At 34.9% G+C, this 26,348-nt stretch overlaps 2 long non-coding RNA genes across 2 annotated transcripts; one reads left to right on the plus strand and one right to left on the minus strand.

Moving 5' to 3' along the window:
• Positions 1–263: 263 nt before the first annotated feature.
• Positions 264–12,643, minus strand: LOC147504048 (uncharacterized). Its single transcript, XR_015192904.1, has 4 exons — positions 10,731–12,643; positions 5,161–5,262; positions 667–743; positions 264–581 (listed from the first exon to the last, which is right to left on the minus strand). It is a non-coding gene; the product is annotated as an uncharacterized LOC147504048 (long non-coding RNA).
• A 5,279-nt stretch (positions 12,644–17,922) lies between these two features.
• LOC147504049 (uncharacterized) lies at positions 17,923–20,783 on the plus strand. The gene is made up of 3 exons (XR_015192906.1): positions 17,923–18,336; positions 19,057–19,152; positions 20,736–20,783. It is a non-coding gene; the product is annotated as an uncharacterized LOC147504049 (long non-coding RNA).
• Positions 20,784–26,348: the final 5,565 nt, after the last annotated feature.

Genomic DNA, 26,348 nt, shown 5'->3' on the forward strand with positions numbered 1-26,348 from the left:
ACAGCCCTGTAAAGATATAAGAGTGATCTAGTAAGGTGAGAGACTGAAATAAGAGATTGTAATCTTCCTTCCCACTTTATAAAAGACTAGCTCTTGTGGAAGTAGGTACCATTGGCTGAACCATGATATATCTTTGTGTTGTGGTATGCGTTTAATTCTGCTTTATATTATTATCTGTTGTTAATAGTTGTTTAGTGAGTTGGGCATGTTAGCATAGGTTGTAGTTGATATTTAGAATTTATCTAGAGTTGAATTCTGTTCAAATACAAATTATCTGTATAGTGGGGGAATCAATTGGTATTGGTATCCAACAATAGGAAAATCTGTTCTTTTCTTTTTCCCTCTCATAAATGCCTCCTCTAATGTGACGAATTATTCACCATTAAATTTAATCAAAATAGTGGTCTGCTAAGATACATGTATTTCGCCATATTTTCATTGCTAATGTACTTTTCTCAGCATATTTCGCCAATCATAACAAAGTTTGGAAGTTCAGAAGTTGACTATCCGCGCATGTTTCTGTCAAGGGATATGCATCAATCATGTCATATATAGATGCGCTTCTCTTGTTTTGATCTAATCTGCATGAAAGTAAATATTTCAACAATTAGTTATAAAATGGTTAAATTAATTTATGAAAGTGTACTAAAGAGTAGCAATCCGCACCTTCTTAGCAAGGAAAATGGCAGCATCAATAGCGCCCTCTACATACTATGCCCTTCCACATACATTATGTTTTATCTCTTTAGGAATTATGTAGAAACAAAAAAATTGATGCTTATTAGATGTGAAAGCTCAAGTATGCAACATTCAAACCAAAAATAATACAGAGTGTTTAGTTACTGTTTTTTCGGTGATGTTAAACGATAGGTGTGTAATGCATGGCTATCTAAGTTTTCTTCAGGGACATCCATCAATTCGTCTTGCTGTTTTTTGTATCTATGAAAATGAGAAATAAATTTTGAGTAGATGGAAATCAAGAACACGAAGATGTATTATCAGATCACGATGGACGGCTGAATGTTACTGACAACAATAATCTGTAATGTTCATATTGCCTATGTCAAAGACTCAAAGCACATAATTTCCATACATAAGGAAGCTATCATATATTAGAAGTAATTTTAAGTAAAGAAGATAGCACTATGGAATATTAGTCGTTGATATGATCAACAACACTTGGTTCAAAAAGGAAGATTCTCAAAAAGAGAAATATTGTTCCTGGTGAGAGGTTCCACCTTATTTTTCAGCCAATCCAGGTCTGAAACTATCACACCCCAAATTTCCAGATAATTAAAAAAAGAAATTATCCAAGATATAAATATCTCAATCGTCACCCTATTCAATCATCTGAAAACTCAGGGTGAAACAAAAACCTAATAACCTATTATCAAACATGACATTACGAATAGAGATCAAATAAAAACCAAAACTTACAATCCTTCATCACATTATTAAATTAAAAAAAATCTGACCAACTCTATTACATCTGTTTCAAAAGAAGTTCGTTGCTCTTCCTTTTTTATCAACTTGCACGTCGAAAAAATATTGAGGATTTTCTCGATACTTTCTTCGAAAATAGTTGATAACTGATTGAGCATCACCTTTTTTTTTTTTTTTTTCCCCTCGTTGTCCACAAGTGGTTATAGCAATCTCTTCCACCATAACCAAATTGGTCACCTCCAAAAATAGAAGGAACCTTCGAAATCTACATACTCTACCTATCGAATTTTTCAGTCAAATCCTTCGCAGCCGCAGGCATATTCCTATTCGACGGCAAATGATGTATTTTAATCGGTGTAACAAAATTACGGTTATGCGCATTTTCATAGACATAAACTTTCCACTTCTTAATTTCTTTCATGTATAATATGCGCATACTTGCCAAACAATGTTTTTTCACCATGGAACAACTCTGACTTTTTCCCCTGAGATCGATGTTCTCATCCTTGTTTTTATGAGTCCCCTCACGTGAACATACAAGTAAGACATTTGCGATTGCATCAACGCGAGCTTGAGTTTTCTACGATAATTTTATTCTAATAGTAAATCCTTCTTGTCGACCATACTCTTGATAATTATCCTTAGCTTCATCAATTGAATAAAAAAGCATGCCCGCCTATGGCTCTTTATGATTTTCAACCTCCAAATTTGAACATGTATGCTCCATCTTTTGACTACTTCAGATTGAATCCGAAACATATGGGTAAGTCAGTGGAAGGCATTTATTGGTCTAAAAAATAGACAATTTTTCAAAACTAAGTGTTCAAAAACTAAGTAGTGAAATTTACCTTTCTCCTCTTACTCTGTGTCTGATTCATTTTCAAGGAAAGAGAGACGAAAGGAGGGACAAGTTATAGTGTTGTTGTGTTGCTATAGAGAAAATGGAGTATTGACAAAGTGATATTTTGATGAAACATAATTATTATTATTAGGGCAGGTGAGAAAGAAGATTGGCGAGCTTAGCTTCTTCTTTTTCTTTCCCCATCACTCTCTCGTATTCTGTTTTGAGATGAGAATGGTGAAACCCGAAACCGGTTTCAATTCATTTGTTGAACCGGTTTTCACCCAAAAAACCCAGTCTGAAAATAGCTTGTTCAATTCTCTACTGACCATTAGATCTAGAGTAATCAAAAGGCTGACAACTTGAGTGACTTTGTATGTCAATTTTATATGTTCTTTAAACGCCACCCATGGTTTATATATTTGATATTGAGGCGAGTTGAATGACTATTGTGTTTGAAATCTTTATTAATGATTATACTGTGTGAGAAAATGTTTATTTTATGATGAAAATATTATAATAAATAATAACTCTTGGGTGTTAAAAAGTGTTGTAAAAAGTCTTGTGAAAATTTAATGTGTCGCCCACATCTTTAGATCTCTTCACGCCTCTTCGATGAAAAGAAAAGAAATGAAATGTTTATAACTAATGATATTATGTGAAAAGTCGCCTTAAAGAGGAGGTCTGGATTTTTTGAGTGTACGGGAATGTAGGTCTAGATTCCTTGAATGTACGGGAATGACCTGTTGTTATTTTTATGCCTAAAAGTGGCTTTGTTTATGCGCATTGAAAGCCCAGAGATGGCTGTGACTCACAAATTACAAGTTTATAAGATGGAAATATGTTCCTGTAGGCGATATCCCCACTTGGGACATATGTCTTGTAATGGTACTCGGTATGGATGAGGCACACGGGTATGTGTGATTTGGCAAATGTGTAAAGTGCAAATCGTGGAGTAGGAACTAAAGGTTGGGTTGTGTCTATTAATAATTGAGTTAACGAGATAATTAATAAGCAAAGTGAAATATTGATTTTACGTATGAGTGAGTTATTGCATATGAATATTTATATATTATGATGTATATGATTTCTTATAAAGAAATGTTTATGTGGTTTGTGTGAGTTGATACTCACGAGAGATGAATGTACTCCCTGGTTGTGATATTTCATCATTCTCATAAGTAGACGAGTGGTTTTTAAGTAAAATTTTGGCTTTATGTATGAGTAAGTTGTTGGATATAATTGGTCGTATATATGATGCATATGATTTCTTTTATGATGGAATGTGAATGTGGTTAGCGTGATATGATGGATATGGTGGTGTGATATGAATGTTAATATTGGTGATATATTATGTCATATTGTGTATCCTCATGGTTGTTGTGAGAGTGAAGTATATGTATGAATTAAATGTTTATGTTTGGAAAACCTAACTTTGTTTTGTAGGAAGGTATGACTTATTAACATTTTATGCAAGGACGTTATCCTACCCTATCACGTAAGAGGTTATAGGTACGATTTTAATTAAATTAATTTACAAGATATTGGGATTTAAATCTTACTTGGGGAGAAACTACATGCCGTTTTGAGAAAACATAACTAACTTGTCTTTCGCGTTGAAATGATTGTAATAGTGTATTTCTTTATTTGAAAGATTGAATGTAGTACTATATATTTTATTTTAGTCTTACTCATACCAGCAAATTCAATTTGCTGACCCATGTTTGCTTTCTTTTGCAACGTGGGTATGTTCTTGGGAACATATATGGTGGAGTGCAGTGGATGAGTGAATGAGGACGTTTGATTTGGATTTGCTCTTGGAGTCTTTCTGGTTTAAGTTTTATGGAGTGGACAGTTTTGTTTTGAAACAGATGTAATAGAATTGGTCAGATTCTTTTTAATTTAATAATGTGATTAAGGATTGTAAGTTTTGGTTTTTATTTGATCTCTATTCGTAATGTTGTGTTAGTTTGATAATAGGTTATTAGGTTTTCGTTTCACCCTGAGTTTTCAGATGATTAAATAGGGTGATGATTGAGATATTTATATCTTGGATAATTCCCTATTTTAATTTTCTGGAAATTTGGGGCCCAGAAACTTTCAACAATCTTCATTCCAAAAGTAACTAATATGATTGCAGATTGCAAAAGAAGATCTCAACCAAATCAGCTAGAACCGCCATTATAAAGTCTATCTCTTCAGCTTGAAATGAAGAGGAGAAGATTAGGTTTGTGTTACAGAGAAAATCAAGGAGAAAAACTAACTACTTAATGTCTGTACATCGGTCCATTCATCTCTTTAATACGCACTTTGTCAACCATGTACTTAATGTTATACGGACACTCCATATTTTAAAAATAATATGTGTTGGATTTGTATCCACATGTCTGTCTCAGACACAACACAGACACATATTGTATGTATTATACCTCATCTTTGATATTTCACCGTGTCAGACACTTCATATCCGTGTCAGGATTCGGACACACGTATCCTTGTCAATGTAATGGTGTAGTAGTGTTTAGGTACAAAAGTGAGTACATGGTATAGCTAATGTTAATGAGATCATATGGGATATAGGTGATGACAAAGAGAGGCTAATGGGTCTATAGCTAGATATAGACCTATGATACCTATTCAATAAAGCATCAAAAGGGCCAAACTTAAACCACCTAACAAGAACAATAGTAAAATTCTCTACTTAAGAAGAAAAAGTAAATCCAATGCCAGAGTTGCAAGTATAAAAGGTGGTTTCAAAATCCACCGCTTGGGTGACCACACCGAAGTAATCCAACGAAGGTAGGAGTTGATCCACAATATTTTCATCTATTATTTCAATATAAGTACTTAACAAAGAGTTCACGAGGTACACATACCTCATCAGATTGAAATGAAATTCCTAGTTTCTGAAAGTATGCGACCGCAGCCTTTGCTGTTCTAGAAGTGTCTAATTTGCTTGCTTGATGATATTCGATCACCTAGAAGATTAGCAAAGGTTTCAGATAAGGTTATCATGGTATCAACATCAGATTGTGGAACACAAGCACAAGTGAAAAACAATTTATATAAATACTGAAAGTACTGAAGCCAAACGACAAAGCAAAGACCCCGACTTAAGAAATGTAGATCATGAATAAGGAGAGACCCAAGCAGAGAAAGTAGAAACCATTAATTGTGTAACAGAATTACATAAACTACTTTCTGTCATCACTCATTAGTCATATTTTCCAACATAAAGATCCAACTCCTCTGGGGGAGGGGGGGTGGTTAATACTCGTTAACCCTTGAAATTATTTACTAATGATATTCCTCATTAAAAAGAATATCATTAGTAGATAATTTTTATGATATTCCTCTTAATTAGTAGATAATTTCAAGGGTTAACGAATATTAACACCACCACCCCCCCAAGAGGAATATCATTAGTAGATCATTTTTACGATGGGTTAACGAGTATTAACACCAACACCCCCTCTACCCAAACACACACACAAAAAAAAAGTCAAATTGGGTTGACTGTGTTTTTTTTGTGTGTATTTGGGGGGATGCCCTAATTTCCCATCTAGTGGGGGGGGATCCTAATTGGCTCATCTAGGGGGGGGGGGTAATACTCATTAACCCTAATTGGGAAAGTAGGCATAATTCGCTATTGAACAGTCTAAATTCATCAAAAAGAAGTCCTTCATTCTTCCTAAGTTTGTGCTTGAGTGTCTTACAAAGATCCTTTTACAATGGAAAATATGAGCATAATGCCAAAAAACTTCGATCCTTTAGCAAGGCATTAACAGGAGAGAGCCGCCACAAGATCGAACGACCGAGAATTCTCATGACTATTAGCATCCCAATCTAAAATAAGATCTCTATGTGTGGTTCCCTTTACATAAGCTCTACTCTGAGACTATGACATGAAATTGCCAACTACAACCTGGCATAGGATGATATGTTACTTTATTTATTTTCATATGTTCCCTCGAATAAGATTCTTTCAATCCACCTTGTAAGCCTAGATGGAAAAGGTGTATGAGGTAACAACTCCACAACTTTTTACCAACAAAGCACGATAGTAGCACCCCAAATAAAATATTATCCTTAAATCTAGATCTCTTAATAAACATATCTCGGAGGCTATGAGAGGAAGGTACAACTACTTGAGGGAGAACATCTCTAAGCTAGTGTCATTCCATCATACCCCAAAAAAGCTCTTGTACAAGCTGATACCATTGGAACTTAACAGCAGCAAAAAACTGGCAGAGGAAGAATGTTACCTCTCGATCATAAAGACCTATTGAAATGTTTAGTTCCACATGGGATATGTTAAGCCACACATAAAAATATATAAGTCTTGGGGGCCTCTCCACTTATCACCAATTGGTTTTAAGTTGGATGCTCATCTTTAATATGGTATCGAGCGGGGCTATTGTATTTATTTGGAAGGCCTGTTGTTGTTTACTTTATGCAACCTAAGTATGTTTGTCCACATCACTACAACAAATGAGCTTTTTAGCGACAAAACATTTAGTGATGATGGAAAAATGTGGCTAATGATTGTCTTTGGCGACGTTTATAACGTCCACAATTTCTCTAGTGTCTTACTTTTTATGATAAGTTTTTGGCAACGCGTTTTTTTGTCGATTTGAAAGCCTTATTTACAATTTTTATAAATTTTAGAAATCAGAAAAAGTAAATTGGCGACGAAAGGATTGTTAGTAAATCTTTTTACTAAGGCTGCCAATGGGCTGGGACAAGCCCGAAGCCCGATTGAATCCGAACCGATAAGATAAGGACTTAGACTTTAAATTTAGCCCGATAACATTATTGGGCTAGGTCTGGACATACCTATGTCCGATCTGATAATGGCCGAGCCCAAAATTTATAATAGTTTATGTGTTTTATATTTAATATTATTAATATTAAATATAAAACACATAAACTATGATATGTTACTTTATTTATTTTCATATGTTCCCTCGAATAAGATTCTTTCAATCCACCTTGTAAGCCTAGATGGAAAAGGTGTATGAGGTAACAACTCCACAAACTTTACCAACAAAGCACGATAGTAGCACCCTAAATAAAATATTATCCCCGAAATCTAGATCTCTTAATAAACATATAGGAGGAGGCTATGAGAGGAAGGTACAACTACTTGAGGGAGAACATCTCTAAGCTAGTGTCATTCCATCATACCCCAAAAAGCTCTTGTACAAGCCGATACCATTGGAACTTAACAAAGAAAAACCGCAGAGAGGAAGAATGTTACCTCTCGATCATAAAGACCTATTGAAATGTTTAGTTCCACATGGGATATGTTAAGCCACACATAAAAATATATAAGTCTTGGGGGCCTCTCCACTTATCACCAATTGGTTTTAAGTTGGATGCTCATCTTTAATATGGTATCAGAGCAGGCTATTGTATTTGGCCCGAAGGGCCTGTTGTTTACTTTATGCAACCTAAGTATGTTTGTCCACGTCACTACAACAAATGAGCTTTTTAGCGACAAAACATTTAGTGATGATGGAAAAATGTGGCTAATGATTGTCTTTGGCGACGTTTATAACGTCACAATTTCTCTAGTGTCTTACTTTTTATGATAAGTTTTTGGCAACGTTTTTTTTGTCGTTGAAAGCCTTATTTACAATTTTTATAAATTTTAGAAATCAGAAAAAGTAAATTGGCGACGAAAGGATTGTTAGTAAATCTTTTTACTAAGGCTGCCAATGGGCTGGGACAAGCCCGAAGCCCGATTGAATCCGAACCGATAAGATAAGGACTTAGACTTTAAATTTAGCCCGATAACATTATTGGGCTAGGTCTGGACATACCTATGTCCGATCTGATAATGGCCGAGCCCAAAATTTATAATAGTTTATGTGTTTTATATTTAATATTATTAATATTAAATATAAAACACATAAACTATGATATGTTACTTTATTTATTTTCATATGTTCCCTCGAATAAGATTCTTTCAATCCACCTTGTAAGCCTAGATGGAAAAGGTGTATGAGGTAACAACTCCACAAACTTTACCAACAAAGCACACGATAGTAGCACCCCAAATAAAATATTATCCCGAAATCTAGATCTCTTAATAAACATATCTCGGAGGCTATGAGAGGAAGGTACAACTACTTGAGGGAGAACATCTCTAAGCTAGTGTCATTCCATCATACCCCAAAAAAGCTCTTGTACAAGCTGATACCATTGGAACTTAACAAAGCAAAGAAAAAAACTGGCAGAGGAAGAATGTTACCTCTCGATCATAAAGACCTATTGAAATGTTTAGTTCCACATGGGATATGTTAAGCCACACAAAAAATATATAAGTCTTGGGGCCTCTCCACTTATCACCAATTGGTTTTAAGTTGGATGCTCATCTTTAATATGGTATCGAAAGGGTTATTGTATTTTGGCCCCGGGCCTATTGTTTACTTTATGCAACCTAAGTATGTTTGTCCACGCCACTACAACAAATGAGCTTTTTAGCGACAAAACATTTAGTGATGATGGAAAAATGTGGCTAATGATTGTCTTTGGCGACGTTTATAACGTCACAATTTCTCTAGTGTCTTACTTTTTATGATAAGTTTTTGGCAACGTTTTTTTTGTCGTTGAAAGCCTTATTTACAATTTTTATAAATTTTAGAAATCAGAAAAGTAAATTGGCTTAATTTAAAGGATTGTTAGTAAATCTTTTACTATAGTTTTGCCAATGAAAGTTTGGGACAAGCCCGAAGCCGATTGAATCCGAACCGATAAGATAAGGACTTAGACTTTAAATTTAGCCCGATAACATTATTGGGCCAGGTCTGGACATACCTATGTCCGATCTGATAATGGCCGAGCCCAAAATTTATAATAGTTTATGTGTTTTATATTTAATATTATTAATATATATATTATATTTACTGGAAGTTGGCATAGAAAATTGGAAGCCATATTGGTTAGTATTGTGCGTTCCCATGTATTGCTAATGGACCTAGGCCTGGCCCGAATCCGAACTTGCCCAATAGGACTTAGGCCGGACTTGAACTCAAAATATCAAATATGATTTGGGCCGAGCCTGGACCTAGGTGTGTCCTATTCAGGTCCGGCCCGTTGACAACCCTACTTTTTACCAATGACAACGTTTTTCATCATCGGTGATGATAGTATATCCCGACGTTGGTAGAAAAGTGTCACTAGAAATTATTCTTTCGCGACATTTTGTTATCGTAGCCAATGGTTGGGTATAAATATAGAAATTAAAAGCACAAATGAGCGACGATACTAGTGTCACAAAATGTGGTGTTTCTACCACGTTGTTAAGAAACGTCGCTGATGTTTTGATGTCACTAAAGACAAAAATTTTGTTTCAAAACTTTTCCAACCCGCCCAAAATTTTAGGCTCAAATTTTTTGGTTATCTCGCGCCCATCCAACTACTTGATAAGGTTTTAAATTTTTAATAAAAGAAAAGAAAAAGTTTTAAATGGTTAACAAAAGAAAAATAAAAGAAGAAATAAATAAAAAAAAACCTAGCTTCCACTCTGAACGCGTGTTAGACTCAAATAATGTCACATGTGATAGGACGTGTTGAGATGTTTAGTCCCACATAGAATATATTAAGCTATATATATATACCAATTGCTGATAATTAGAGAGGTCCTAAAACATATATATATATATATATATATATATATATATATATATATATATATATATATATATATATATATATATATATATGCCTCTCAATTATCAGCAATTGGTATTAAGTTGTTTTTTGTTTGGCCCTGAATGAATGAGCAGTGAAGTGTAAGGCCAACTCGGCATATTAGTAAGCATCCACCTAACAAATACCCATAATGGATTTTCTGCAAGGCATAGGATCTAACACAAATAATTCTATCGGTGTAGTATATGTGACAGTTGACAAACAGGTTTCTTGAACCGCAGCCTAGCACGTAAAAAGAAATTAATAATAATAATCAGTAGCACACCCACGTTACCTCAGTGAGATGACTACCCTCACTCGAACTCCAACACGATCCAGCCAAAGTTATTGGATAAAGACTTGAGAAGTAAAGTTGCACATTGAAATAAAGTTGATGGCATTCCAGCATTTTATGCTATAAAAGTAAAAGATTCAAACTAAAAGGGATTCTACCACAGGAAATGGCACCAGGATTAACCAACTAATTATACGGAACAGAGCATTGTGAAATTGACTACACAGAGGAGGATGGCATAAGTGGGACGACAAACAAATCTGTTCCAGCAAAGGTTGTCACACCCCAAATTTCCAAAAAAAAATAAAACTGATATTCAATTATCTGAAACCCAAGACGAAATAAAACCCACTAACATATTATCAACCACGATATTAAAATCTGAGATCAAATTAAAACTGAAAGAACAACGCTTCATTTACAAATAAAATTTTTACTAACCAACTCTATTACCTTTGTTTCAATTCAAAACCGTACACTTTCGAAAAACTTAAACCAGAAGACTCCAAGAGCAAATCCAAGTCACGTGTCTTCATCCACTGACTCCACCATCTATGTTCTCAAGAACACACCCACGTTGTAAAACAAAACAAACATGGGTCAGCAAATTGAATTTGCTGGTATGAGTAGACTAACAACAAAATATATATAATAATCTTTCAAATTAATAAATATAACATTACCAACCATTTCAACTTGGAAGACAATATAGTTCCGTTTTCCAAAACGGCGAGTAGTTTCTTCCCAAGTAAGATTTCACCCCCAATATACAAATTCCAAGAATCTCATCTAACAGTACTCATCATTCCCACTTTCCAAAATAACTCACAACATAAATACCACTTACATTCTATTTATTAAATGCACATAGGATAACCTAATTAAATATGAGTTTGGTATACCTTACTTTTAAGCCAACACGTCGTCTTAGGATAGGATATTTACATCCCTGCAGAAAAGATTAATAGATCTTCCTCCTGCAAAACAGAGTTAGACATCACAATAAAATAATTTATCTCAGTCAGTCAAATTTCCATTCATAACCAAACCTCATTTAAGACATTTAAGTCTAATTGATATAACATGGTTCGCCCCGCATATTCGGGGAATACCACTTATCATAATACATATATTAAGGGTAGTCATTCATATGACATCATTACGTCATAAAGTTTCTGCGTGCATAACCACAGATCTCAGACTATCACAAGTCATTAATATTTTCGTAATAACATATCAAGTTATAGTCATTTCGCAGTCACACTTCACATCCATAACATCACACAATTCATATACTTTTACTTACAAACCACTCGTCTACTTATGAGAATGGAAAAATATCACACCCAAGGAGTACATTCATCCCTTGTGAGTATCAACTCATACAAACCACGTATATATTTCTCATAAGAAATCATATACATCATATGCAATAACTCCATCACACGAAAAATCAATATTATACTTTGCTTATTAATTATCTCGTTGACTCATTTATTAAAAGACACAGCCCAACCTTTAGTTTCTACTCCACGATTTGCACTACACACATTTGCCAAATCACATATATTCGTGTGCCTCACTCACACCAAGTACCACTACAAGACATATGTCTTAAGCGGGATATCGCCTCCAGGAAACATACTTTCATCTTGTAAACTCGTAACTTGTGAGTCACAGCCATCTCTGAGCTTTCCATACACATAATCCACAAAGCCTCTTTTGGCATAACAAAATATCAGGTCATTCATAGCACATTCAATGAATACCTTGAGTCATTCCTGCCACATTCAAGAAATACCCATCATAATACTAACAGGTCATTCATGGCACATTCAATGAATACCTTAGGTCATTCCCGCCACAATCAAGGAATACATATCATAACACTAACAGGTCATTAATGGCACATTCAATGAATACCTTGGGTCATTCCCGCCACATTCAAGGAATATCCACCTACATTCCCGTACATTCAAGGAATACAGCCCATCCGCAAGGCGAATGCCTTAGTTCTTCTCTAAGGCGGCTTTTCACATGACATCGTTAGCCATAAACATTTCTTTTCGTCACAGAGGCGTGGAGAAATCTAAAGATGTGGGCGACACATGAAACTTTCACCGGACACTTTTACACCGGATTTTTAACACTCATGAGTTCTCATTTTATTATAATATTTTTATTACAAAACAAACATCGTCTCAAACAATAATTCATTACTAAAGATTCCAAACACAATAACTAATCAACTCACCTCATTATCAATTATATAAATCGTAGATATCAAAAGGTTCAATCAGAAATAACACATTAGTTAAATGTTTCGTGAATACATTTTAAATAACCACAATCACGTACACAATCACGTTCACATATAGTTACCACAATAACTAATATATAATATTTAATATAATATAGTGGTTGTACTTTTTTGCTCAAAGTCTTTTACGTATCCAAATCTTTCAAGATTGGAATCAAGCCTTAAGTAGTTCTTATTAGCCACATTATCAAAGCTATAGTTTTTCCTACATTCATCCAAATGACATGTAAATTAAATATTTAGAAACTAGGGTATGTAGACATACTTTTCATGTAGAACTCGAAGTCCCAACCTCAGCCCATCTAAAAGAAAACTTAGGTCTAAAAACGGTAAAAATCCTAATTTTCAGCAAACTAGATTTTGACGGACTATCTTCGAATGACACAACTCTTTTCACAAGTATCCAAACACATCGAGGCTGTTTGTGTTGAAAAACTGACACATAAAACTTACTTTCTCATGTTTTACAAAAATACTCAATCTCATTCTAAATGTGCCAAAATTAGGCTCGAACAAAGTCTTGAAGAAACTGATTTCTGACACACTGTTTTCTGCCATCAAACTTCCAAACGTCATAATTAATTTCACAGACCTTCGAATACAATGAGGCCAATTGGAATAGAAAGCAGACTTCCAAATCTTACTTTTTCATGTTTTCATAAAAATCTAGTTCAAACTCTAACTAAATTAAAACTGGACTTGAACACAGTGCGTAGAAACTGATTTCTGACGCACTGTTTTCTGTCGACCAAACTTCCGGACATCATATCTACCACCACAGACCTCGGAATGAAACGAGGCCAATTGGGTTGGAAAGTAGACACATAAAACTTATTTTTTCATGTTTTGGCAAGAGTTTGAATCTGACTCTAACTATGTGAAAACTCGATTCCAAACCAGGCACAGACCGAATTTCTGCAGTCAGAAAATTCTGACATGCCAACTTCCGAACATTGTAACCATATCCATAAACCTCGGAATGCAAGGAGGTCGATTGAGTTGTAAATGAAACAAGCTGTCTCTTGGATGACCCGACTCTTGAGGACGGGAGGGCTGATAACTTTGTAAGAAAAAAGACATGGACACATTGAATCTTTTACTACAATATTTGAATCACAGCAATGGCCACAAGCCAATAGACTCTCATTAATCTATATCTTCTGTTTAAAGATAATATAATTCAATGTTATGGAAACCATATCAGACAAACTGTTTACTACAGCAGGTTACATAATATCCTCCTTCTTTTGTCTATCAACATAGTATATGAAGCGGTCTACAATAGGAAGAATGGCTTTAGTCTAGAGCATGAACTGGTTGTGGCCTATCACCACCAAGTCCACAGCAAGAGATAATTGGAAACCAAATGAATTATGTTTCTTTCATTTTTTTTTTCAGGAAAGATAATGAATTAAGACTGAAAATAATTCCCCTCAATGCGGGACTCAGCACACAACAACCAAAAACAGGCACAATAATATCCACTGTCCAATATAACAATCAAATTGCAGCAAAGACAAAACACATAAATCAAGATGTTACAAGGACTGCAACTGCCATGCAGTACCTATATTTCAAGTATCTAATGTGACACTTTATAATAAAGTTAGTTATTCGAAACGTGCCTCGAGAGAATCAGCCTTTAAGTTTAAGAAGGGGCTAGCTCCCATATTCATATATAGATCTAGCTCCCATATTCATATATAGATCACAATAACAAAACGCTCCTACAGCTTAACACTACAAATGCCTTATGTATTATCATGCACATCGATTCATAAAAAACCATGAGAACGATGGATCATATATTTTGAAATCCCAACGAATAATCCATAAAGTTTAAATCACGTTTCAATCCGTATATATAAGATCTACTCACCTCTGTTGTGTTTACGAGGGGCGTGAAGAAATAAAAACTTGAGAACGAAAACGCCACTAACAATCGTCAGAAAACAATCATAATAATCTTCTCCTTTCTCTCTTTTCCACTCTGTGAAAATAACTCCTTCTCCCTGTTAAAAACTCCCCGCATAAAGTCCTGTGTAAAAAAAAAAAAAATTCCCAAAACTCCCGAAAAATAGGAACTGGGGTTTATCCTCTTTACCTTATCTATTTCAAATCTTTATCCTTTTATTTTATTTTATCTCTTATTATTATTTTTATTATTTATTGTACTAGAAAAATATTAAATTAAAACACGGGGTGTTATAGAGGTAGCATCAAATTTCTGATATGAAGGTATGAACTGGCACATAACATCCAAGACTTCAAATCATTCAAAAGATGATACTCCTAACCTCGGCATCCTGCACATCTCAACTCTTATTATAAATATCTACACTTTATTTTTCTTATTTTGGTTAATTATTGCTTTCCTGAACAGATGTGTAATAGACCTCTCTCCCTCTCTTTGGACATATACAAGTTTTACTGATTTCAAACCTGAACCAATAAGACCCCCTCCCCCTTGGTGAAGGTGGGATGTCCCAAGACATTGGGCCAAACCCTGAATGCTTGACCAGTGGGACACTGAGGAGTGATAGTATAGGCATGGTACAATGCTTTCTCTCAACGCTTGACCAGTGAGCCACTGAGAGTGGAAATTATAGGCATATGACAATGGTTTCTCTCAATGCTTGACCAGTGATCCACTGAGAGTGGAAATTGTAGGCATATGACATTAGTTTCTCTGCTTCATAAAATTCAAGAATGAGTACATATGCTTAACCTTCTAATACTGCAATAACGAATTCCGTATGCATTATGCAGAGGCATCTACGATTTATATGTGATGTTCAGAAACAGATATACTTTCGACCTTTTCAGTGGAACCCAGCCTTTGGAATACTTATTTATGAGTGAAAAAACTTGGTTGAATTGGATAACAGGGCCTGAGGAGATACTATCTATTGATAATATATTGGTAGATATTTTGATTCATGAGCTAACGACACCATTTCCATGTACATAACGGTAACACTTCAGAAGGATACAGAATCGTTGAAGCACAAGAGCATACCTTTAAAGAGTATCCCATTAAAGAATTAGACGAGCGTTCAGCCTGCATTTTCAAGCGGGCAAGGAATTGAACAACCTATGCAGAAGCCAAACATAAAAAAATGTTTCGTTAATAAGTTTCTATACTTAATATACATTTCTGTTATATAATATTATAATATCTTAAGTATAAAGAAAGACGATAAATATGGAGAAAAAGAGATGAGAATACGGCCTTGGGATGCCCTCAAAAATGTCACGTAGAAGAAAACCTCTAACATCTTTTATAACGAAAGAGGTGTTGACTGTTAAACTGCTCAAGAAGACCGAGAAGTTTAATCTCGTTTCTCGAAATCTATTCCTAAAAGGATTCTACCAATTTTGTAGGAAAAGAATAACAATTAAATTATGTGTATTAAATATTTGGCATCCAACTCAAAACTAATTAGTTGAAGTGGAAACGAGAGCTAAATTATATAATACATGTGGGATTAAACATCTCAATATGCTCCTCACTAACTCACTTGTAAAAGAACACACCAAACACAATAGTCTGCTATGATATCATATTAAATTTTTAAGAGCATCCAACTCAAAACAAATTGGAAATTAGTGGAGAGACCAAGAGCTAATATATATTTATGGATTTACATATTCCATGTGGGATCAACCACTCCTATAGTCCTATGTGCATGGTAAAACAGAATAGGTATTCTACTCAGTTTAATTTCTCTTCTAAAATCAAGGGATGCCAATGAATTTAACTTTTTTTTTTTTTTCTAGAAAATACTTGAAATATCGTGATTTTTATCTACATTTCAGATTTCAATATCATTTTGTCACTGTAAACAATTTTTCAAGATAATTCGAGTGTGATCAAGCATAAAATCCTAAATTCTGAAGTATCGAAGTCGGCATGCCGACTTTCATGATATCATAGACAGGGAATACTGCCAATCCTGTGAGAGTCCAAAACATTGGTGTGCCGGATGGACAAGGTATTTCTAGTAACATATGAACCATAGAATGGTTCTCAGTAGTTAAAATCAAGCCATCTGTGGTGATATTACTGCATAAACATGTTACTCTTCCACCGTCTCATGCAGCCTCTCTCCATCACCGCCTGTAGTTCCCATTACAAAAGGCACTCCAACGTTGCAGTATAGCTATGCATTATCTGCAAATCAAAAGCCAAAGCTGAACACACTGCAACAGAAAACTAAAAGTAAGTGAAGCTTAGCCTAGCCGCCTAGGTGCATGGTTTACAACTTGAACCCTGTATTTTATACACACTATGATGTTGGAATTATCTCTCACATGAGGAGAGAACGAAGTTCATTCTGTGTGGAAATGTTTTAAGCGACCAGCTCAGTTGGTTTTGACCAAAGGCGACCCAGCGCCATGCCGTAGAAGACTTCCAATACCTTCATCGCAACCCGCGCTCGACTTGGTCTTGCCCGAGACGCGACCCGTGCCCAAATCTATTTTCATAAGAAATTGTGGACCGTGAGTTTGCAATAAGGGTTAGAGTTTTTGGCAAAACCTAACACCCAGAAAACACACGAGAGGCAGCACAAAATTCAGAGAAAATCCAATCTTGAAAGTTATCAAGATTGAGAGATAACCTTTACAGAGATACAACCTTGTAAAGAGATAAGAGTGATCTAGTAAGGTGAGAGACTGAAAGAAGAGATTGTAATATTCATTCCCACTTTATAAAGGACTAGCTCTTATGGAAGTAGACACCATTGGCTGAACCACGGTATATCTTTGTGTTGTGGTTTGTTTTAATTCTGCTTTACATTATCATATGTTGTTAATAGTTGTTTAGCGAGTTGGGCATGTTAGCATAGATTGTAGTTGATATTTAGAATTTGTCTGGAGCTGAATTGTGTTCAAATACAAGTTATCTATGTAGTGGGGGAATCGATTGGTATTGGTATAAACCCCCAACAAGTGGTATCAGAGTCTTGGTTAGATTAGCCAATGGTACAATTCGCTTTCAGATTCATGTTCTATCTTATTCTATTAACTGAATTGCTTATCTTTATTCATTGCAGGTTGTCACAGCACCAACTTCAGCACCGAATGCTATATCTGTTGAAGCACTCAAAAATACATTTCGGGTGTCACCGATCTGAGAATGGGCGGGTTCTCTTAAATTGTTTCTTAAACTTCTGAATATGGGCTTCACATTGGGATTTTAATTCTTGAATCTTCCATCCGGTTTCTTGATTAGCCACTTACAATTTTTTTGCACGTTAAGAGTTGTATTTTTAAGAATGCGTTATCGCATATTTGTACATTCTCGATTATCACACATTAGATTATTTGGTTTGATGAACAGTTGTTGGTGAAATTAAAATGAGACTGTGTTGTTTTTTTTGTTATGATAGCTTCCCTTTCATAACTTTTTTTTATTACTCTAGCTTTTTTTTTTACTGGTACATGATTTTGATGATTTTGTTTACCATTGTTGATGCCCTTGCTTCTTTTCTCATTATTTGTATAAATAAGCGTCTTCAAATTGAGAGGTGGAGATGTCCCAACACTTATATCCCTTTCGAAGATGTCCTTTAGAACACTAACACATCCGAAGTATTTGATTTTTAGTACTGATGTACAAGGGATGGAAGAAGAGCTGGTGCCTTGCCTATAACTCCATTGAGCTGGAAGTAAGCTTTAAAGTCAGTTTAGTTCAAGTGTTGCTTGCAAATCAGGTTAGGCCGTCATGTTTCAGAGGTAAAAATTTCCACCTTCTTCCATAGCTTATCCCTTTATAGGGCTTCTTATAATATTAGTTTTGAAACTTGGGGTTATCGAGTTGTTCAAAATTGGAAATAGGTTAAATATTTTTGGTGTGAAATCACGCACTAGGCCAAGACAGGGGAGAAAAGATTAATTATTTTGCCAACTGGCTGTGAAATTCATATAAAAAATGAACCCACGGTCTAAATGCATATGGAAACTATGGTGTTTAATTAGTTGTTTAAGTATGTGATTGGCAGTAATTTCCATTCTTTTTAGTGGCTTCCAAGAATTTTAGAGTGCTTTGGATACTTAAAGTTCAAAGCATTCTACAGGTATTTTTCCACCAATTGTTTCTGGTTTACTTTAAATTATGCACGACATATAGGTTTGTGTATGGAAACAATTTTTTATATTAAAATTGTTATTGTACGGTATGAGTGTCTTAGGTATGTTGTTGTTTTGGGCCAAGGTAAGTGTTATCTATTCTGTCAATTGTGTTTATGGACAATCTTTTCTTCTTCGGCTATGGTTATATACTACTACTACAAATAAGAGGTTGTATCCTCCTCCAACACTTTTTGAGGCCCTTTCATTTATCTTCTCTACTGTCTAAATAGTGTTAGTACGTAATAGACCATTTCTTATCAGAGAGTATCAACCGTTACTATGGCCTTCACCCTCTTACCATGTATCTGATTTTACCATATATAGGCACCTATTGTTAGTGGAAGAGAGCCTACGACTTCTAAAGATGAGAGAAAGTTAGGCGTTGAGCGCTCTGGAGAGCTAAGTGGAAAAGCGAATCAGGTAAGTTTCTAAGAAAGAAAATATTTACATATAATTTTGTTGAAGATTGTGACTCTATTAACTCAAAATTGTTATTGTTGTGAATTGCACAATATTAGTAGCTTGTTATTGGTTTACGAGGAAAGCTAATGTTTCCATGTACTTTCAAGATACCGTGTCAGACAGCCACATGTATCTGTCAACTTCACTTAGATAATAAGTTAACAACTAGATACGTAGAGATTATAGAGGTTTTATAGAAAAAAGACAAAAAGTCAATTCCAAACTGTGTTGCACCACAGGTACGGCTGAGACATGGCAAGGACACTCTGCATTCTTAGTTAAATAGGGAGTGCCGACACCGGTGACATGGGGTGCGACTTCCATTTTGAAGTACCTGTGCATTCTAGCACTTAGTCACCCAAACCGTGCACTTGCCCTTCGGCTCCGGCTAAAAAACCGGCGGCCGACGGTTTAAGACCAAAACCTCCCTAAATTCAAGGCTCCCTAAATTTAAAACCGGCTCTACAATATTGCAGACCACGCTCTACAATGTTAGAGCAATTAATCAACAATTTATCATTCATTGAGTTGAGATTACACATCAAAAACCAATTCCATTTATTTGAAGGAAATTATCGCCCCTTGCACACCCCAATTGAATAAATTGGCTAAGAATAAGGAAAATATAGATAGAAGATGAACAAAAGTTGAGGAAGAATTTTGAAATAAGTATTTTGAAACCCAACTGAATGATATGAGATCGAATGAAACTGCTATATTTGTCACTTAACTTTCCTTTCAATGTCATAGATACCAATTAAGCCAATCATGGGTGAACATCCTTGCTTCCCTATAATGTATTCATAAATTTGTGGCTTCTCTGTTCTCTGAACTCGCTCTGAAGTGAAAAAATGGGTATCCTAAAGGAGACTCGCACCACGTATTTCCATTTCAAAATAGCTTCAAGTGGGGCATATTTTCCAATACTCTCCGGCACATTAGTTTATGCAACTTCTAAGCACCGGTTTGAGTCTATAGGGGTCCAAGTGTCAAACATAATTTTGTTACTTTGTCAATTAATAAATATATGTTTTTCTTTTTAATGTATAAACACCTAATTTATTAATTTAAACAATATTTCATACTTCTTTTGGTGATTATTAACTTAGTATTTATTGAATATATTAATTATAAATACTATATTCATAGGCGCTCTATAGACGCTCTTAATTCGGGAGCTTCTCAAGTTGAGCGCTTTGACGCTCTCGCTCTCGCTCGACGATCTGGTGACTAAGTTCTAGCATCTAACATCTATAGACACCAAATACTATGTTCAAAGTAATAACAAATGAAGCATGCTTAGGACAATAATTAAATGTCCAAAATCAAACTATATAGTGGTCGGTATAGATTAATGAGGATAATATTTCTATCCTCTCTTTTCTTCTTTTATCTTCTTTCAAATGTGAAGGGGTAAAACTATTCATGTTTCTTCTTTTATCTTCTTCTACTAATAACATGCATATATGTTGCACTTAATAAGCTTAATGATGGTTTTGGACAGTCTAATTATTTTTTATATATATTTTTTTCAATGCAAGAATTATTCTATTGGGAAAATCTACCTCAGTCATGAAGTCAATGACAGGTGTGACTTTCTTGTTTTTATGAGTCCCCTCACGTGAACATACAAGTAAGACATTTGCGATTGCATCAACGCGAGCTTGAGTTTTCTACGATAATTTTATTCTAATAGTAAATCCTTCTTGTCGACCATACTCTTGATAATTATCCTTAGCTTCATCAATTGAATAAAAAAGCATGCCCGCCTATGGCTCTTTATGATTTTCAACCTCCAAATTTGAACATGTATGCTCCATCTTTTGACTACTTCAGATTGAATCCGAAACATATGGGTAAGTCAGTGGAAGGCATTTATTGGTCTAAAAAATAGACAATTTTTCAAAACTAAGTGTTCAAAAACTAAGTAGTGAAATTTACCTTTCTCCTCTTACTCTGTGTCTGATTCATTTTCAAGGAAAGAGAGACGAAAGGAGGGACAAGTTATAGTGTTGTTGTGTTGCTATAGAGAAAATGGAGTATTGACAAAGTGATATTTTGATGAAACATAATTATTATTATTAGGGCAGGTGAGAAAGAAGATTGGCGAGCTTAGCTTCTTCTTTTTCTTTCCCCATCACTCTCTCGTATTCTGTTTTGAGATGAGAATGGTGAAACCCGAAACCGGTTTCAATTCATTTGTTGAACGAGTTTTTGTTGAACCGGTTTTCACCCAAAAAACCCAGTCTGAAAATAGCTTGTTCAATTCTCTACTGACCGTTAGATCTAGAGTAATCAAAAGGCTGACAACTTGAGTGACTTTGTATGTCAATTTTATATGTTCTTTAAACGCCACCCATGGTTTATATATTTGATATTGAGGCGAGTTGAATGACTATTGTGTTTGAAATCTTTATTAATGATTATACTGTGTGAGAAAATGTTTATTTTATGATGAAAATATTATAATAAATAATAACTCTTGGGTGTTAAAAAGTGTTGTAAAAAGTCTTGTGAAAATTTAATGTGTCGCCCACATCTTTAGATCTCTTCACGCCTCTTCGATGAAAAGAAAAGAAATGAAATGTTTATAACTAATGATATTATGTGAAAAGTCGCCTTAAAGAGGAGGTCTGGATTTTTTGAGTGAATTAATGGAATGTAGGTCTAGATTCCTTGAATGTCTGGGAATGACACATTGTTATTTTTATGCCTAAAAAAGTGGCTTTGTTTATGCGCATTGAAAGCCCAGAGATGGCTGTGACTCACAAATTACAAGTTTATAAGATGGAAATATGTTCCTGTAGGCGATATCCCCACTTGGGACATATGTCTTGTAATGGTACTCGGTATGGATGAGGCACACGGGTATGTGTGATTTGGCAAATGTGTAAAGTGCAAATCGTGGAGTAGGAACTAAAGGTTGGGTTGTGTCTATTAATAATTGAGTTAACGAGATAATTAATAAGCAAAGTGAAATATTGATTTTACGTATGAGTGAGTTATTGCATATGAATATTTATATATTATGATGTATATGATTTCTTATAAAGAAATGTTTATGTGGTTTGTGTGAGTTGATACTCACGAGAGATGAATGTACTCCCTGGTTGTGATATTTCATCATTCTCATAAGTAGACGAGTGGTTTTTAAGTAAAATTTTGGCTTTATGTATGAGCGAGTTGTTGGATATAATTGGTCGTATATATGATGCATATGATTTCTTTTATGATGGAATGTGAATGTGGTTAGCGTGATATGATGGATATGGTGGTGTGATATGAATGTTAATATTGGTGATATATTATGTCATATTGTGTATCCTCATGGTTGTTGTGAGAGTGAAGTATATGTATGAATTAAATGTTTATGTTTGGAAAACCTAACTTTGTTTTGTAGGAAGGTATGACTTATTAACATTTTATGCAAGGACGTTATCCTACCCTATCACGTAAGAGGTTATAGGTACGATTTTAATTAAATTAATTTACAAGATATTGGGATTTAAATCTTACTTGGGGAGAAACTACATGCCGTTTGAGAAAACATAACTAACTTGTCTTTCAGCGTTGAAATGATTGTAATAGTGTATTTCTTTATTTGAAAGATTGAATGTAGTACTATATATTTTATTTTAGTCTTACTCATACCAGCAAATTCAATTTCTTTGACCCATGTTTTTCTTTTTTTAAGCGTGGGTATGTTCTTGGGAACATATATGGTGGAGTGCAGTGGATGAGTGAATGAGGACGTTTGATTTGGATTTGCTCTTGGAGTCTTTCTGGTTTAAGTTTTATGGAGTGGACAGTTTTGTTTTGAAACAGATGTAATAGAATTGGTCAGATTCTTTTTAATTTAATAATGTGATTAAGGATTGTAAGTTTTGGTTTTATTTGATCTCTATTAAGTAATGTTGTGTTAGTTTGATAATAGGTTATTAGGTTTTCGTTTCACCCTGAGTTTTCAGATGATTAAATAGGGTGATGATTGAGATATTTATATCTTGGATAATTCCCTATTTTAATTTTCTGGAAATTTGGGGCCCAGAAACTTTCAGCAATCTTCATTCCAAAAGTAACTAATATGATTGCAGATTGCAAAAGAAGATCTCAACCAAATCAGCTAGAACCGCCATTATAAAGTCTATCTCTTGACTTGAAATGAAGAGGAGAAGATTAGGTTTGTGTTTCTGAGAGAAAATCAAGGAGAAAAACTAACTACTTAATAATCGTACATCGGTCCATTCATCTCTTTAATAATGACACTTTGTCAACCATGTACTTAATGTTATCACGGACCTCCATATTTTAAAAATAATATGTGTTGGATTTGTATCCACATGTCTCGCAACCTAACAACACGAGACACATATTGTATGTATTATACCTCATCTTTGATATTTCACCGTGTCAGACACTTCATATCCGTGTCAGGATTCGGACACACGTATCCTTGTCAATGTAATGGTGTAGTAGTGTTTAGGTACAAAAGTGAGTACATGGTATAGCTAATGTTAATGAGATCATATGGGATATAGGTGATGACAAAGAGAGGCTAATGGGTCTATAGCTAGATATAGACCTATGATACCTATTCAATAAAGCATCAAAAGGGCCAAACTTAAACCACCTAACAAGAACAATAGTAAAATTCTCTACTTAAGAAGAAAAAGTAAATCCAATGCCAGAGTTGCAAGTATAAAAGGTGGTTTCAAAATCCTACCTGTCGGTGACCACACCGAAGTAATCCAACGAAGGTAGGAGTTGATCCACAATATTTTCATCTATTATTTCAATATAAGTACTTAACAAAGAGTTCACGAGGTACACATACCTCATCAGATTGAAATGAAATTCCTAGTTTCTGAAAGTATGCGACCGCAGCCTTTGCTGTTCTAGAAGTGTCTAATTTGCTTGCTTGATGATATTCGATCACCTAGAAGATTAGCAAAGGTTTCAGATAAGGTTATCATGGTATCAACATCAGATTGTGGAACACAAGCACAAGCGAAAAACAATTTATATAAATACTGAAAGTACTGAAGCCAAACGACAAAGCAAAGACCCCGACTTAAGAAATGTAGATCATGAATAAGGAGAGACCCAAGCAGAGAAAGTAGAAACCATTAATTGTGTAACAGAATTACATAAACTACTTTCTGTCATCACTCATTAGTCATATTTTCCAACATAAAGATCCAACTCCTCTGGGGGAGGGGGGGTGGTTAATACTCGTTAACCCTTGAAATTATTTACTAATGATATTCCTCATTAAAAAGAATATCATTAGTAGATAATTTTTATGATATTCCTCTTAATTAGTAGATAATTTCAAGGGTTAACGAATATTAACACCACCACCACCCTAAGAGGAATATCATTAGTAGATCATTTTTACGATGGGTTAACGAGTATTAACACCAACACCCCCTTCTACCCAAACACACACACAAAAAAAAAGTCAAATTGGGTTGACTGTGTTTTTTTTGTGTGTATTTGGGGGGATGCCCTAATTTCCCATCTAGTGGGGGGGGATCCTAATTGGCTCATCTAGGGGGGGGGGGTAATACTCATTAACCCCTAATTGGGAAAGTAGGCATAATTAAGCTATTGAGAAGTCCTAAATTCATCAAAAAGAAGTCCTTCATTCTTCCTAAGTTTGTGCTTGAGTGTCTTACAGAGATCCTTTTACAATGGAAAATATGAGCATAATGCCAAAAAACTTCGATCCTTTAGCAAGGCATTAACAGGAGAGAGCCGCCACAAGATCGAACGACCGAGAATTCTCATGACTATTAGCATCCCAATCTAAAATAAGATCTCTATGTGTGGTTCCCTTTACATAAGCTCTACTCTGAGACTATGACATGAAATTGCCAACTACAACCTGGCATAGGATGATATGTTACTTTATTTATTTTCATATGTTCCCTCGAATAAGATTCTTTCAATCCACCTTGTAAGCCTAGATGGAAAAGGTGTATGAGGTAACAACTCCACAAACTTTACCAACAAAGCACGATAGTAGCACCCCAAATAAAATATTATCCTTAAATCTAGATCTCTTAATAAACATATCTCGGAGGCTATGAGAGGAAGGTACAACTACTTGAGGGAGAACATCTCTAAGCTAGTGTCATTCCATCATACCCCAAAAAAGCTCTTGTACAAGTGATACCATTGGAACTTAACAAAGAAGAAAAAACTGGCGAGGAGGAAGAATGTTACCTCTCGATCATAAAGACCTATTGAAATGTTTAGTTCCACATGGGATATGTTAAGCCACACATAAAAATATATAAGTCTTGGGGGCCTCTCCACTTATCACCAATTGGTTTTAAGTTGGATGCTCATCTTTAATATGGTATCGAAAGCAAGGCTATTGTATTTGGCCCGAAGAACTTTGTTGTTTACTTTATGCAACCTAAGTATGTTTGTCCACGTCACTACAACAAATGAGCTTTTAGCGACAAAACATTTAGTGATGATGGAAAAATGTGGCTAATGATTGTCTTTGGCGGCGTTTATAACGTCACAATTTCTCTAGTGTCTTACTTTTTATGATAAGTTTTTGGCAACGTTTTTTTTTTGTCGTTGAAAGCCTTATTTACAATTTTTATAAATTTTAGAAATCAGAAAAAAGTAAATTGGCTTAACGAAAGGATTGTTAGTAAATCTTTTTACTAAAAAAGCTGCCAATGAAATGGGGGACAAGCCGAAGCCGATTGAATCGAACCGATAAGATAAGGACTTAGACTTTAAATTTAGCCCGATAACATTATTGGGCTAGGTCTGGACATACCTATGTCCGATCTGATAATGGCCGAGCCCAAAATTTATAATAGTTTATGTGTTTTATATTTAATATTATTAATATTAAATATAAAACACATAAACTATGATATGTTACTTTATTTATTTTCATATGTTCCCTCGAATAAGATTCTTTCAATCCACCTTGTAAGCCTAGATGGAAAAGGTGTATGAGGTAACAACTCCACAAACTTTACCAACAAAGCACGATAGTAGCACCCCAAATAAAATATTATCCTGAAATCTAGATCTCTTAATAAACATATCTCGGAGGCTATGAGAGGAAGGTACAACTACTTGAGGGAGAACATCTCTAAGCTAGTGTCATTCCATCATACCCC

The sequence above is a fragment of the Coptis chinensis genome, chromosome 4 (assembly GCF_015680905.1).
Source record: "Coptis chinensis isolate HL-2020 chromosome 4, ASM1568090v1, whole genome shotgun sequence".
Taxonomy (NCBI): Eukaryota; Viridiplantae; Streptophyta; class Magnoliopsida; order Ranunculales; family Ranunculaceae; genus Coptis; species Coptis chinensis.